We start from the raw sequence: 10,202 nt of genomic DNA on the forward strand, positions 1-10,202 counted from the left end.
CCCCCCCCACAAAAAACCCCACAAATAAAACACAGTAACTTAGAATCTAAAAGCAGGAGAAAATATCTGTTAACAGAATTGGTTTTTTTTCCTTTTAACAGATGATTTTCCTCATCTGTGGCTCTACGCTGCAAAGCTGCAGTTCTTTTACCTTGAGGAGGACTGAAGGAACTTTTCTGTAGAGCTGTGACCATTCTTTGATCAGCTGGAAGCATTGCTTCTTTCTGCAGGTCCTGGCTCCAGTGCTTCTTTACCAGTACCCCCAGGCAATGCTGGGAGACCCTGAAGCTTGGATTGAAACCCAAGTCCGCATGTCACTGCCGACTATCAGTATTCGTTACTTATTTTTTTTCTTAAGTCTCATTTTCATTTTACTTTCATCTCCTTTTCTTGCACATCTTTGTTTACTCTTTCTTTATATGTCTTTTCGTTAGTTTTTTTTCTCTTCCTGCTTGTCCTTCCTTTCTTTTCTCACCTTCAAAATGAGCTCTGAACTTTTTTGCTAACGTTTAATAGTGCTTCTTGGGGATCATATTTATACTAAATACTATAATAAAGCAAGCAACAAGTCATAAACTCTTTTAATTTGCAATGCAATATTGTAATTGATTGAAGAGGGGACAATGTTAAAATTTAGCGTGTTTAATTAAATTAGCATATGAACAGCTTCACATCTTTTTTTGTTTACCCCGAAGGTGGTCTGCCAGAAATGCCTACTGTTGTTACCAGTGAGTTGCTGTGACTGGACTGGTCAGTTTAGTCAGAAAAATTATCTTTGAAAGCTGGCCTGAAATACATGCTTCCTGGACTAATGTAGGTAGATTTCAGTCTCCTCTGACAGATACTGTGCTGTCATTTTCAGTGCATTATCAAACCCAGCAGCACTTGGTTCCTGAAACTCTTCTTCTGTTGCTTTTTTTTGCCGTATATACAATGGTATCTTTTTGGACTGCAAATTTCTGTTATTGATTGCTGCTTTTCCTGTCAACTGAACTTTTGCACCAGTATCTCAAAGACCAGTTCTTTAAAAAAGCTCTTGCAGCTCAGCCTCAGAATAGGAATGGTGAGGAAGTGCAAGGTGCATTCTTCAGCTGCCACCAAGAGCCTTATACTTCAGAAGACCTTCCCAAAAGTGCAGGCAAGAAAAGAGTAATCTGTTTTGTGTCTTTTCCGGAAAAGTACATACTTAGCAGTACTTTATATGCAGAATATGGGTGGCAGGTGAATTCTCAGGCTTGGCTTCCATACCAATTCCACCTCCACCTGGCAGACTGACGCAAGCATGTGTAATGTACCGCAGCTGAAGAGAGTAGGTAACAGTATCATTGTTAAAAAGATATAGCCATTTTTAAAAATGTGTTACTTCCTATTGTTACAAGCATCTTGTAAGATAAGGTTGTAATCAAAAAGGAGTAGGGACTTTTTTTCAAGCAAGTTTTGATTTTTCCTGTTTTTGAACACAGAAAAATAAGATGCTATATTAATAAACATTGGCAGGGGAATTCAGGGGTGAATTTGCCTGATATTTTGTTAACTGGCCAGATTTCAAGTTGACAGTGCTTTATTAGTAATTAAAATGCCTGGCAGAATCTCTGGTTTATCAGTATGTAATCAAATGAAGGGCATGATAAACTAATTGTGGATCTGAAAGTCACAGGTACATCTAAAATAGAACCCTTGTGAGAAATGCTCGTAAGACGCTATCCTTCCCTAGTTGACTTAATAACATTTTTACTGCTTTGAGACTATGAAACTTCTGACCCTAGTCTTCAGATGCAATTAAAAAAAAAAAAGATAAATTAAGCGTTTGTGCTCAACAAATTCTTCTAATGAATTATTACATTTTCTAGGGCTGGTTGTAGACTCCATTATTGTTTAATGGTTCCTGTTTATAATCTTAAGTCTTCTGTTTGGTGGTTGTTATGTGCTGTTGCAAACTTCTATTTGTAGGCAGTAGTTTGAAGAAAATGCCAAGGGAATTAAGTCTGAGTATGTAAAAATGATTACGTGTAGGAACACCAAGCTAAAAAAAATCATGTTTAAGTGTAATAAACATGGCTGTAATTAAAAGCCTAAACTGAGTTTTTCTGTACCCTTGATTTCTCTCCTGAGACTTGAAGAAGTTTTCTCTTTCAAGCCTTGGGATTCAGATTTGTTAGTCTGCAAGTCTTGCTAGTCACTTACTAAGGCTAGATGCAGATGTTACATATAACTCGTGTTAGGAGCACAGAAAATACTGTAAAGCCATAACAGAACAAATGTACACAGCAGAATGGCAGTTCATGCTGTAACTTAACCCTCGATGGATGTGCTATCAGACTAGTTTAGAGACGTTTTTTTTTTTTTTTTTTTAAATGTCTGTGCCACATCCATTGTGTGTTAAGCTTGGTTGCATTCGCTGGCATCCCAGGGGCCCCACACAGGGCAGCATGCTCGTTTCAGGCAGATCTTATCTGCTTGGCCAGGGCTGGGCTGGCCCTGTCCTCTCTGCAGTCACTGACCCGAGTCAGTGACAGCCTCTGATGCTGTCTAGTTGTGAGCCACAGCTGGCTTGGGGGGGTGGGAGGGTGGGAAAGGGAGCTTCTGTTCCTGCAGCTGCCCCAACCCCATGGCATGCTGCAGCCTGGCCCAGGGGAACCCCTTCCCCCACTTGTAGCCAGCAACATGAGTTCTCTGTGCTTCTTTTCACTGTACTGGGAACTCTGGTGGGGGGTTGGAAAAGGAGCCCACCTGCAGTGTAGGCCCAGCCCTGCCCCCACCAAGACCCAAGCTGGGAAGCTGAGAGGCCCACTCAGCAGTGTGCTTCTTTTTCTACTCCTCCTCTTCCCTCCCGCCCCTGGTCAGAGTTCCTGGCACAGCAAAAAGCAGTGCAGGAAACTTGTGATGCCACTGCTGGCTACAGGTGGGGGAAGGGAGCCCCACTGCCATGAATACCGCCCCCCCCCATAGCTGGGGTCTGGGCCGGGCCACGTTCACCCAGTGGAGGGGGGGGGGGGGGGGGCTCCCCTCCACCAACCACTATTGACAGCTGGCAGCGGTTAGGGATGGGGGAGCTACTCTGGCAGCCTCCTGGAAGGCATGCAGTAGTGCCTCCTGCCTGCTGGCTCTGGCTAGGGCAAGCAGGCACTGATTCCCACCCCACATCACCAAACAGCACATGTCTGTTGGGTTGGGATGCGCTCTAACTTATAGCACTATAAGTAAAGTGCAATAGAGTGCTTTCCACCCAGGGCTTTTTGAACATCTGTGCTTAGTCTAAGAGAACAACTCAAAGGCATTGAGCTAAGCATAACATCCTTCTGTTGGCTTATTGGATGAGCATCACACTTTACACCCACCCCCAAGTATACCTGCTAACAAGAACGGTAGCCGATTTAGGAAAACTCTAGAATCTGAATTCCATCCGTTTCCTTGGTAAATGGCATGTGGTCAACAACGTTTTCTGTAATGGGCCCAGTAAGATTCAGACTCATACTATTACTTCTGCTACTTTAAGCCTTGATCCTTGTCATACATATGAAAGTTTGCGATGGTATAGGTTTCTGTCAGTTCCTGATGTGATGCTGGCCATTGTGAATGCTATGAGAACATGAGACTTAACATACTGGTAGTTTCAGGTAAATCAAAGTTGTCAACATTTTTCTATAGAGGTCAAACTCTTCTTTTCTGTGGTATCTACCTTAAATTTTTAGCGTGTCACTGCAGCCAGAGATTTGGTTTCATTGTAGTATGTACTGTACAGTATTTGAGTTAGTACTTTCTTGGAGGAAAACTTAGGTCAAGATTTTCAGAAGCAGGTTCCTGAAATATACCTTTGCTATCTAGATGAGAGGCCAGATTTTCAGAGTGCTGGCAGCTTTCAGTGAGTTTTGAAAACCTTGCCTTAGGGACACATGTACAGACATGGACTGATATACTTTTAGCGTAGTTATGTTGTTAGCTGAAAAGTGATCTTCCAAATTTTAAAATACCTTAGCAATATATATTGTTTTTTATTTTTATTTTTGTTGAAATGTTTAATTACTGTAGGGCTACACTTAGTTGCTTATATATTACTCGTGCTCTTTTTTGTCATCTCAGACATAACTTATAAGCACAAGTATTTTGCCCTTCAGAATGGGCCTTTATGCTAGGGAGCTCAGTGAACAAAAGTCTTTCTGTCTTGGTGAATTTCCAAATCTGAAGGGTCACCCTTTAGCTTTGTAGATGATAAAGTTTAAATTGAGACTGCTATTCTCAGCTTAGTTTCTAGTAGATATTTTTTATAATTGCAAATTGCAGATATTAGATTATAGGGTGATTAGAATATTAGAAATTCATAGGTAGGGAGATTAAACCCATTAGCTCTCATATATATAGAGGATGATTGTGTGTGTGTGAGTGTGTGTGTGATTACATATACAATTACTATACATTGCGCGCGCGCGCCCCCCCCATACCCTACTTCCCTTTTTACAAATATGGCATTTGTTAATATAAGCAACACCAAGCAGAAAAAATAAGGTGAGGGGGGGAACTCCTGGGGGGAAAAAAAAGCAATTCATACATGGTACATTCATTGCTGACTGAAAGCCAGTGCTGTTGTGCTCAGGAAGGGAATTGGAATGCTCCATTTTATGTGTCCATATAATTATATGACCCCATCTAGGAGTGGCTGACCTAGCCCCTCCTGTCTGCTGCTCTCCTCCCCCTACCCCCCGCCAATAAGGAACTGCAGTCATTTTTTCTTCTATTCTTTCACAACAAAAACACATCAGCTTTGAACTCCAAAATCATCATATTTTTATGGATGTGCATTACTTGGGAATGGTGACCATCAAACAGAATGGTAATTGGGTCAGATACAGAACCTTAATTTTTGCTGTAAATTGTAGTATGTGGGTTGGTGGTATTGTATTAGACTCCTGTACAGTAGGGGTGGTCCCTTCTTTTACTGCTCAAATCAGCCTAGTGTGACCAGCACTTCAGTTACAGGTGCTGACAGATCTTTCTGGTTTATAGAATGACACCTATCTCAATCCCAGAATTAACTACAAAAGAATAATCATGCTGTTTCTGGAAACTTACAGCTGAAAAAGTTACAAAAATCCTGTCCTTACTCGTGCATTTCCACGTAAGTATATTTTAGCACATGCAAAAACATCTGCATACTGTAGGAAACCAAGGTTGACAATAGTGTGCTTTGAGAAGATCAGCATGGCACCATCACAAGGAGGGTTTAAAATAAAAAAAGGAATGTGCTGTTACATATCACTGCCCTGAATAGATTGATATGAGAAGCTGAGACCACATTGAGTGCACCAGTACTGATAAGTGCTGTGCTTGGGTAGTATCAGGAATGACCTGAGCTGGAAAACATTCAGCTTATCCACAAAAAATAATATCCAGTCTCTTAATGTGGACTGAAAAAGAGTGACTGTGCTTCACAAAATAGGACTTTATGTACAAGTGAGCTAGTAATAAGGGAGACATGAGAAATTCTATGGTTTGGCAAGAAGTAAATAGGAACCTTGCCAAGCAAAAACCTGTGGAAAAGTTTGTACACTCTTGTGTGGTAGAATTGACACTTACACTGTTAGTTCCCAATTTTCATTGCATTCAGTGGAGAGAAAATGGATGTTGATACCTGCTTGGGCCAGAACTATCAGGGAGCAGTAAATCAGTAGAAGAGATAGGACATGGAATTCAGTTTCTCTGGATGGACCACCCTTGGGTAGACGGATTGCAGCCAATAGAAGCTATGTTGGTGGCAATGCTGAGTCTCTGCTCTGTTTGTAGGTTCAGATATGCCTGAGATTAGGCCTGTTTCAAGCCGTCTCCTTAACGGCCAGACCCCTTCCTCTGATCCCAATCATTAAGAGATTATATTTCTTGAAATATCAGCATTTGTCGGCCCCCCTTACTGGAGCAAACCACTTAGCCTACGGGTGCAGGAATGCCTGAATAGCTTTTCAGTGCTAAAGAAATTCTGAGTTCCTAAGATGTACAGTTTATACAGTAGAACAGCCTTTCACCTGCAGAGTGCTGGTAAATGTTTTTTGTACCATGGTCAAGGGCATGCACTGGTAAGTTCGTTAAAAACAAAACAAAAGCAACCCAGAAGCAAAAAGAAAAAAAGAAGCCACTATGCCAGTAGGTGTTTTCCAAAAAGTGACTATAATTGAAATAGGAATATGCATCACAGAATTAAAGTGTATACTTGTCAGGCTTTCAGCAATGAACTGGTTCAAAATTTTCATTTTCTTTTTTTGATGGCAGTATTGTTTGAGGCTTTTGTATTTTCTCTGGCAGTTCTTATTTTGTTTTTTGTTTATAGCTGCTCTTTGTGGTGCAAATACTTTTTTTTCCATTTCAAAGTCTCGGGTCTTTTACTAGGTAACACGGGAGCAGACTGGTGATTTAATTTTTTTTTTTTTTTTTAGATTCTGAAGAAATCTGAGTGAATTGAATTCAGAGTACCTTTGTCAATAGCAAAGTCAAATGCTTGCTTCTTATTCCCCACCTGTCTTCCCCTCCTCCCCCTCCATTAGGAATGCCTGGAGTAGCTTGGATGTAGAGCTTTCTCAATTCATGCATTTCACCTTTCTAACAGGGGAATTTTTGTAAATAAAAGCATAGATATCTACAAAGTATGGGTAGAGATTTTGTAACAAAGCAGAGTTGAGTTTGTGGTATAGATTTGCAGTGCAAATATTATCACCTTTCACTATCTAGAAAAGGCTAGTATCTGGGATCCGTCCATGGGATCAATTTCTGGATTGCGGGAGGGGCTGGAACCAACTTCCAAGCGAAGTGGTGCTGGCTCCTACCCTGGCGGTCTTTAAGACAAGGCTTGACAATCATCTTGCTGGGGTCGTTTGACCCCAGTACTCTTTCCTGCCATGGCAGGGGGTCGGACTGGATGATCTGCTCAGGTCCCTTCTGACCCTACTAACTATGAAACTATGGACACGGCAATTGCTGCTTCACACAGCTGCCACAAGCCAGTTCTAGTGGACTTTGATTGTGGAGTCACCAAATGTTATGGTCAAAATGAAAAACCAGGTCTAGATTATTTCTGGGTTTCTGTGCCTGAGTGGCAAACACAAATAACTGATCTTTCCAGTGGGTCAGCACACCTGTACAACTGGTTTTGACTTGTATAGAAGAAATGGCTAATAATTTGGGACCCGCATCTTGTATAGTTTTCACAGTTGGCTACACCAGTGGGTGTGTAATATCTTTCCAGGTCTTACTGAACAACAATTATATTATAACACAAACCAATGCTTCTCTTCTTTTCTAGAAAACTGCTCCCAAAACAAAGCTGTTACATGCTCTCTGAATGTGGAGGAGACACTCCTATTGGTCTTTAGGAAGTACACTAGTAAAAAGGAGACCTCTAAGAATATTCTGTGCTCTGAGGTAGTTATAGCATAGCTCAATGTGTACCCGTCTCTCTAGAATTTATATCTGAATGTAAGGCTTCCACATAATTAATGGTAGAAATGTCATGAAGATGATGTCCTTTTTCTGATGTCTGTTGTCTCTTACTAATATAAAACAAATGCCTTTTCCTATCAGTAATGCTATAAGGCTCAAGCTCTGCTCTTCTCTGCTCTTGAATTTGGGACAAGTGTGGTGACTGACTGTGTTGTAATTTTGCACTTCTGAAACAGAGAGGAGATTCACAGTTTTGCAAAAGTGTGCAGAAAGAGAAAATGGACTGCAAAAGCTCACCTGTTCCTTAAAACATCACACACTTTCAATATTGTACTTGAGAACTTGCTGTTTAAAAATGTTTCATTATCTGCAGATTCTCTAGCATAATGCACTTTATTAAATTTTAAGGCAGCTGTGATTTACTTCCTTTCACTGCAGCTGTTCACTAGTTTCTTTACAAACAGACTGACTGAAGCAGTTGTCTGGATATCACTGGTTCCATTTAAGGGAAATCTGAATATTGGTCTTTCAGGTTAACCACAGACATGTGTGCAGACATGTAACTGTATGTATTTGATACAAGTGTGTAGGCGACCCTGTCTCACTGTATCATGTGTACAAAACCAAATAAGAAAACAAGATTGGTTTTGTTGAGAGAGTACTCAGAGAATCTAAAAAGACAATTATCTTAAATTTCAGCTCCATAAATGGTCTGCTGCTCACTGTTCATGGAGGCAACTCTACAGCTGAACCATGTAACGTGAATTAGATCAAAGCTGCTTATATTTTTGCACTTTAAAAAACACCATTTAATGTTTTAGGTGGACTGAAGGCTTAATCAGAACTTTTTTCTGTACCTCATACTCCAAATATAAATCTTTAAAGCAAAGGATATTTCTCATCTGTATTCTGAATCAGCTCAGATGAGAAGGATATGCTGCTACACATTACTGTTAAGGGTCACTGAGATGAGTTGGCACTTGGTTTGGTTATTTATTAAGGAAACAACAACAACAAGGCAAAACCCCCAACAACAACTTGTATCCAGTTTTGGTAGGCTTGCTTTGTGCACACAGACAAACATAAGGGATGGGAAGAATCCTAAACTGGACCAAAAAAAAATCCTAAGAACAAAATGTGTAGCAAATATGTTGTTCTTACGGCCATGTCTCCTGAGGAATGCGAATTGGTGTTTGTGTATAATATATCAGTCTGAACGTGACTCCTGTGCAACTCCTTTGACATTTGGAGGGTTAGTCCTGATTTACGCTGCCACAACCCAGGTCAGATAAAGGTTGTGGCAGTGTAACTCGGGATCAGACCAGGGTGCCTGTCTACTATACATCCATCTGAAGCACATATCTGGCTGACCAGTATGTTACCAATAATGCCAAAATAACTTGAGATGATGTTGGCTATTAAAAAAAAAATCAGCTTTATGAAGTACTTGGTTGTTTAAGTCTATCATGGGGTTTTTTTTTTTTTCAACTGGAACATTAAGGCACATATGATAATTAAAATATAACACCAGTCAGCCAAATGTAGCAGAAGGGCCAGAGAAAAATGCTCTAGCTATTGGTAGGGGGTTGTTGGTTGTAGTGGTGTTGGTCTAAGGCATGGGTTCTCAACCATTTTTGTACCAGGATCCATTTGTAAACATGAATGACCAGTTCCAACCCAGTGCCTCTCAGTCCTGACCCACTGCCCCTTGTCCCCTAGTGTGTGGGGCAGGGGGTGAATATGTGGGGCTGGGGGGGGGAGGGGCAAGCAGCCCCTTGCAGCCTGCAGTTTCCCACGTTTCTCTCTTTTAAAAGAGAACCCATTTTAAAAATTTGTTCATGGCTCTTCCATATTTTCATACAACCCACTTTTGGGTCACAACCCATGGGCTGAGAAACACTGGTCTATGGACACAGACAGACAAGGTTCTTTGGATAGTCTAATAGAAACTATCAGTTTAACCAAATAGTTGGAAAACTGTTATTTTGCAAGCATTCAGGCACAAACATTATTTTTCAGGCAGAGGGAGAAGAAGAATGCCTGGAGAAGGGCCTGAAAGCATGCAAAGAACAAGTTTCCCAGCTATTTCATTTGGTTTAATAAAAGATATCAGGGGTATTGGCTGTAGCTGTATTGGTCTAAGGACATAGGCAGACAAGGTTCTTTGGGGAAATCCAGTATCTTTTTTCAGACCAACTCCAAAGAGCTGGAAAAATTCTTCTTTGCAAGCCTTCAGGGCCAAACTTGTGAAGAAGAATTTAAAAATTCTTAAATAGTTGGAAAAAGAATTCTTCTTTGCCAGCTTTCAGGTACAGCCTTGCAAAGACTTTAAAATTCTTCTTTGCAAGTTTGTCCCCAAAAGTTTGCAAGGAAGAATTTTTCCAACTATCTGAGAATTGTTAAATTCTTTGCAAGCCTTCGGAGACAAACTTTGCAAAGAAGAATGTTTAAGTGCTTCGCAAGGGTGTACCTGAAAGCTGGCAAACAAGAATTTGTCAGGCTGTTCCACAAAGAACCTTGTCTGCCTAACGGAAGAGACAAGGGCCTTGCCCAGCTCTTGGTCTAAGCTAAGCATTAGCCACACTGCCTGTGAAGGGCTGGGAAGGCAGAGAGAGAGAGAGGCCCTGCAGCCGGAGTCCTGCGCCTTTAAGAAAGCACAGCCATGGCCAGGAGGGCTGTGAGTTAATTGAAAGAGGAGACTTGGCTGCGAGGAGGGAGGGAGGCAGGCAATTGGCTGGCTGGGAGTGCCCCTGCCGGGGAGCAGGGCCAAGCGGAAGGCG

General features: G+C 41.3%; 1 protein-coding gene across 19 annotated transcripts in view; it reads left to right on the top strand.

Moving 5' to 3' along the window:
* LOC109316110 overlaps positions 1–10,202 on the top strand; it is a 396,050-nt gene that overhangs the window by 119,592 nt on the left and 266,256 nt on the right. For 17 of the 19 annotated variants that reach the window (XR_002102767.1, XR_002102772.1, XR_002102773.1 and 14 more), the window contains one exon: positions 7,286–7,404. The exons of the other annotated variants lie outside the window; for them this stretch is intronic. The gene's annotated coding sequence lies outside the window, so the exon portion shown is untranslated. The remainder of the gene's footprint in view (positions 1–7,285; positions 7,405–10,202) is intronic. 19 annotated transcript variants of the gene reach the window in all.

This window comes from Crocodylus porosus, unplaced genomic scaffold (assembly GCF_001723895.1).
Source record: "Crocodylus porosus isolate Cpor-Errol unplaced genomic scaffold, CroPor_comp1, whole genome shotgun sequence".
Classification (NCBI taxonomy): Eukaryota; Metazoa; Chordata; order Crocodylia; family Crocodylidae; genus Crocodylus; species Crocodylus porosus.